We start from the raw sequence: 6,686 nt of genomic DNA, 5'->3' as shown, positions 1-6,686 counted from the left end.
CCCGGATCCGAGGACTCCTGCTGGCGTCCCTTTCCTCCGCTTCTCACACGGAGAAACCTCCAGGAGTGGTGCAGGAGGATGCACGGAAGGTCTGGGTGTACAGACCTGTCACCCTGTCACAGCGACCAGCCCAGGAGCCGCTGGTGGTTGAAGAAGCCCCAGGAACGGGTGCAGTTGTACTGGTCTCGAGGTCCAAAGGCTCCTACTTCTCGAATTCACGATATAGCCACACTGGGGATAGGAGGTGTGTGTGAGAACTATGCTGTACTCAAACGGACAGGTGTACCCGGACGTGCCCACTGGGAATCAGAACAGCCACAGGAAGCAGGCGAGACTGCAGGCAGACTGCCGGGCAGGCCCAGGGCCTGGGGGTGGTTCTAGAGTCTGCAGCCCACTTCACCCCAGGCCTCTTCAGCATCAGGCCTTCAGCCGTGAATCGTGAGAACACTTCTGCGGCCCCGGGGCTTCCCCATGCTCAGGCAGGAGCTCCTCGTGGGCCCTTTGTAAGTGGAGAATCGGGGGCTGTTATCTTGCTGGTACACGCAGGCCCTTGGGGAGGGGCGGCTGGGCTGAGGATTCCGTTTAACCACTTCTGGGGCGCATCCCCAGGCTCCCACGAGGAGCCGTGGCCAGTCACAGAGCGGTGGTGGAGAAAAATAACCATGAGAATGTTCTTTAAGGTTATGTTGGGTTTATGTGGTCACAGGAACTACCATTCTGGAAACGTTCTTATTGGACTAATACTTTTTTAATTAAAATTCTTATTGAGATAATGGTAGAGTCACATGCAGTCATAAGGAATAACACAGAGAGAGGTCTCTTGTGACCTCTGTCCGGTTTTCCGTAATGACGACATTTTGCAAAACTATAGATAGTGTCCCAAGCAGGATATCAACTGTGATAAGGTCTGCTGATGTCATTGAAATGTCTCCAGTTCTGCTTGTACTCGTGTGTATGTATGTTTGTATGTGTGTCTTTTAGTATTTTTTTGTTTTTTGAGGAACAAAAATGAGCTGTTAATTTGTTAATGAAAAGAAAAATGAGCTACAGTTTATAAAAAAGAAGATAGGCAAAAGATATGAACAGACGTTTCACCAGGAAGATCTACAGATGGCAAATAAACACATGAAAAAACTGCTCAACATCCTGGTTCCTTAGGGAAATGCAATTAAAACTACTGCTTTCTCCTTAAAAGGGTGAATTCCAAAGACTGGCCGTGCCGTTGGCAAGAACGCGGAAGAATTGGAACTCTCATACACTCTTGGTGGGTATGCAAAGGTGAACAACCGTTTTAGATCAGTTTGGCAGTTTCTTAGTAAGTTAAATATTCACTTACCCTGTGACCATCCTGTGTGCGTCCGTGTGATTACGTGTGTCTGTGTGTCTATGTATGTATGTGTGTCTTTGTGGGTCTGTGTGTATGTGTCTGAGCGTGTGTGTCTGTGTGTTTATGTGGTGTGTGTATGAGCGTATCTATGTTTGTGTGTATGTGTCTAGTGTGTCTGTGTGTGTCTGTGTATACATGTGGTGTTTGTGTCTGTGTGTGTTATTGTGTGTGGTGTGTGTCTGGTATGTGCGTCTGTGTGTCTGTGTGTGTATATGTGTGTCTGTGTGTATGTCTATGTGTGTCTGTGTGTCTGTAGGTGTACTTGTGTATGTGGGGGATGTGTGTGTGTGTTTAGCCCTGTACACATTGTAGAACCTGCATTGCTTTGTGTATCCACCACCACAGTGAAGATACTGAACAGTTCCCTCCCCATAAGTATCCCTCCTATTGCCCTTTCTAAAACCAGCCCTAACTCCCTCTTGAATCCACTCCCCTCCCCTGTCTCCACTCCCTGGCAACTACTAGTCTGCTCTCCACTGTTAAAATAGGGTCACTGCAAAAATGTTATATAAAGGAACCGTAGTTTTTGTTTCTCTCAGATAAACGTCCAGGCGTGAAATTGCTGAGTTGTACAACAATTGCATCTTTAGATTTCTAGGAAACTACTGCATTCTTTTCCAGAGTGGCTCCACCCTTTTCCATTCCCACCAGAAATGGGTGAGAGCTCCAGTCTGCCGAGTCCTCGTCAGCATCTGGTGTTGTCACTGTTCGTTATTTTAGCCATCCTGATAGGTGTACGGTGCTATCTCATTATGGTTTTAATTTGCATTTCCCTAATGGCCGATGATGTTGGCCGTCTTCTCACGTGCTCATTTGCCATCCGTGCCTCCTCTTGGTGGAATGTCGCTTCATCTGTTTTGCCCATTTTCTAATTGGATTGTTTTCTACCGTGGAGTTTTAAGAGTTCTTTCTGTATTCTACATACAAGTTGGATTTGTAGTTGTAAATATTTTCTCCCAGTCTGTAGCTTTTCATCCTCCTCACACGAGCATTCACAGAGCCAAAGGTTCTAATTTTGGTGAGGTCCAATATATGAGTTTTCCCTTTCATGTGTCCTTTCCACGGTATCAAGTTGAAGAACCCCCTTGCCTAATTCTAGGTCCCAAAGATTTTTGCCTGAGTTTTTCTTTTTTCCTAAAAAATTTGTAGCTTTTTCTTTTACAATTAATTCTATGATTTAGAGTTAGTTTTTGTATAAGGTGTGAGGGTTTGTTTGAGGTTTAATTTTTTCCCTATGGATGTCCAATTGCTCCAGCACCATTTGTTGAAAAGGTTATCTTTCCACCACTGAATTGCTTTTACACTTTTGCCAGAAATCAGTTGGACATATTTGTGTGGGTCTATTTCTGCGTCCTCCGTTCTGTTCTGTCAATCTGCACGTCTATCCCTCTGCCAATACCATCATGTGCCACATAACGACACTTCAGTCAATGATGTTTCTGTCAAGGACAGACCGCATATATGATGGGGGTTCCACAAGATTAGTACCGTGTATCCTAGGTGTGTAGGAGGCTATACTATCTAGGTTTGTGTAAGTGCACTCTGTGATGTTCACACAATGACAGAATCGCCTAACGATGGATTTCTCAGAACACACCCTTGTTACTAAGACATGCATGGCTGTGCCACACTGTCTTGATTACTGCAGCTGTGTAGAGAGTGTTAACATCAGGTAGAGTGATTCCTCTGTCTTTGTTCTTCTTTTTCAAGATTGTTTTGGCTATTCTAGGGATTGTGCCTTTAAATTTTAAAATGAGCTTATCTATGTCTACAAAAATCCTTGCTGGAAGTTTGATAGAAATTACACAAAATTGGCATCTGCGCTATGTTGAGTCTTCCCATCCATGAACAGGGTATGTCTATTCATTAAGCCCTCGTTGATTTGTTTCATCAGAATTGTGTAATTTCCAGTACATAGATCCTCTACATAGTTGGTTAAGAGTGTGCCTAAGTATCCCATTTTTTGAGTGGTTGTAACTGCTATTGTGTTTTCAATTTCAGTTTCTGCATGTTTGCTGACAGTATACAGAAATACGATTGATTTTTGTCTGCTGCTCTTGTATCCTGTGACTTTGCTGAATTCTTTTATCATCTCTGAGTTGGTTTTTTTTTTTGTAGATTCCTTGGGATTTTGTACATAAGTGGTCATGCCATCTGCAAACAGGTAGTTTTATTTCTTCCCTTCTCATCTGTATGCTTTTTATTTTTCTTTCTTCCCTTATTTCAGTGACGAGAACTTCTACGACTATGTTGAATAAGAGTGGTGAGGGAGGACATCCTTGCCTTGTTCCCAGTCTTAGGGGAAAACATTCAGTCTTCATTCAGCATGACATTAGCTATCGTGTTTTGTAGATGTGTTTTCAAGTTGAGATAATCTCCTATTACCAACTTGCCAAGAGTATTTATCATGAATGGGTGTTGGATTTTGTCAATATTTTTTCCATGTGAGTTGATATGATCATATGATTTTTCTTCTTTAGCTTGTTGACATGATGGATTACGCTGGTTGTCTTCTAATGTTGAACCAGCCTTGCACAGCTGGAATAAACCCTACTTGGTCATGGTGTATAATTCCTATTTATACATTGTTGAATTAGGTTTGTTAATATTTTGTTGAGGAATTTTGCATCTAAGTTCATGAGACATATTGATCTGCAGTTTTCTTTTTTGTGTGTTGTCTTTATCTGATTTGACATCAGGGTTATACTGCACTCATAAAATGAGTTGGGAAATGCTCACTCTTCTATTTTTTGGAAGAGACTGTTTAAAATTGGTTAATACCAATTCTTCCTTAAGAACTAGGTGGGCATTTCTTTGGAGATTTAAAGTTACAAATTCAAATTCTTTGATGTTTACGGGGCTATTCAGACTGTCTATTCCATCTTAGTTGAGTTTGGCAGTTTGTGGTTTCTGAGGAATTAGTCCATTTCTTCTAAGCTACCAAATTTATGAGTGTAACATTCTTCATAGTACTCCCTTATTATCCTTTGGATGTCTACAGGGTCTGTAGTGACATCCTCTGTTTCATTTCTGATATTATTTGTGCCTTCTCGCTTTTTATTTTTGTCAGTTTTGCTATAGATTTGTCAATTTTATTGATTTTTCCTAAGAACTAGCCTTTTCATGTCAATGACTTGTTTCTATTGTTTTCCTATGTTCAATTTCATTGATTTCTGCTCTCATCTTCATTATTTCCTTCCTTCTCATTGCTTTGGCTTTATTTGGCTCTTATTTTTCTAATATTTTGAAGTAAGAACTTAAGTTTTTGATATGAGACCCTTCCTTATTTCTAGTGTAAGTTAACGCAATAAATTTCCCACTGATTTGGCTGAGACTCACAAATTTTGATATGCTGAGTATTCATTTCCTTCTGCCCTGTGGATTATTTAGGAGTGTGTTACTTAATTTTGCAATGTTTAGAGATTTTCCTGTTGTCCGGTATTGATTTCTTGTTCGATTCCATTACAGTCAGAGAACTCACTCTGTATCATTTTGGTTCTTTTGGATTTGTTGAGATTTATTTTATGCCCCAGGGTATGGTCTATGTTGGTGACATGGGCACTTAGGAAAAAAGGCATATTCTACCATTGTTGGGTGGGACGTCCTGTAATACCAGTTAGATCCTGGTGGTTGAAGTGTAGCTCAGATCTTCCATACCTTTGCTGATTTTCTGTCTAGGAGCTGCATCAGTTGCTGGGAGGGGGTTTTGATGTCTCCAGCTATACTTGTGGGCTTATCTATTTCTCTTTTCAGCTCTACCAGTTTTTGTTTCATGTGTTTTGAAACTTTGTTGTTTGGTGAGGACTAATATTTTTGAAATTTTAAAATGCAAACTAACTTTTTTGAAAACCTTGTAATTGTCATTAAAAAATTAAGAATATGCACACCACCTTTTTATTTTTTTACTTTTATTTTTTGAGGAAGATTAGTCCTGAGCTGACACCCACCCCCAATCCTCTTTTTGCTGAAGAAGACTGGCCCTGAGTTAACTACATCTGTGCCCGTCTTCCTCTACTTTATATGTGGGATGCCTGCCACAGCGTAGGTCCGCACCTTCGATCTTAACTAGCGAACCCCAGGCCTCTGAAGCGGAGCATGCGAACTTAACCGCTACACCACCAGGCTGGCCCCACATGCCACCTTTTTTTACTCTGAGCCACGTTCGGCTTCCTCATCACACTACGCTCAGTGCAGACTGGTATGAAAAACCAGGCCTACGGAAGTCTGGGTCTCAGAAATTAACCTTCCCCTTTAATTCTTTTTGGAAATCTTTTTTCTCATGTGGAAAAATGAAAAGGATCAAGGGTAGACCTGCAAAGCAACATTCTAAACGTTCCATTAAAACACTTAAGAGCCATGACGTCCGCTTTTTAAAGCAGGGATTTAAAAATAGAATGTTCCAGACTAACAAGTGGGCCTGAAGCCATTCCCTTGTCAGTGAAAATAATCCATAACCAATCTATAAATGAAAATTTGGATGAGTTTATTCTGAGCTGAAACCTGAGGACCATGGCCCGGGGCCTTTCTTCCTGAAGGAAGAAAGGGCACCAGGGAAGTGAGGTGTACAGAGTGGTTCTATACCCCCATACAGGACGTTTCACATATGATTGAAATGTTCCTCCTGCAATAGTCACAAGATTGCCCTGTCAGCACAGTGCTTGATGGACACAGCAGGTAGTGGGTCTGCTGTCTCAGTGGGTGTAGCAGGAGGCAAGTCTATTGTCTGGAGCTGGGTGGTCACAGGTGAGCGCAGCAGTCAGTTCCCAGCCTAAGGAAAAATGTTTAATGCTTAAGGGAATGCCAACATTGGGAGGGGGAGGGAAGTTGCACCTTTATCTCAAGGGCCTTTGTTCTTGCCATGGGGAATATCTAAAGCAGATATACAATGCATGCTCAAAGTATGCAGTCAGGCCCTTTTGGAAAGACAAGGTCAGGCCGAATTAGGTTTATACCAAATGGCTTCCTCATATACTCCAATATGTCCTATTACTTGCCATTTTTATTTGTCACCCTGCCACGTGCGCTGAGGACGAATTCACACGAGGAGCCTGGGCTGGGTGAGACCAGAGCTTGATAACTCCCAAGCCACCTCCTTCTCCCGCATTGAAGAAATCATATGAGAATGCAAGGGAGACAGAATAATTGGAGAGCCCCGCATCTCTCCTAATTTATATGTTAACAATGAAGTTGATGAGGATTTTAGGCTGTTGAATTTTAAAACTGCAGATGAGAAGCAGGCTCCAAGGAGCAGAGTTTGCTTGCCCTTTGCTGAGAAACATTTACATCTGTAAAGATGCCT

The sequence above is a fragment of the Equus przewalskii genome, chromosome 27 (assembly GCF_037783145.1).
Source record: "Equus przewalskii isolate Varuska chromosome 27, EquPr2, whole genome shotgun sequence".
NCBI lineage: Eukaryota > Metazoa > Chordata > Mammalia > Perissodactyla > Equidae > Equus > Equus przewalskii.
Note: the sequence above shows the minus strand (reverse complement) of the source record.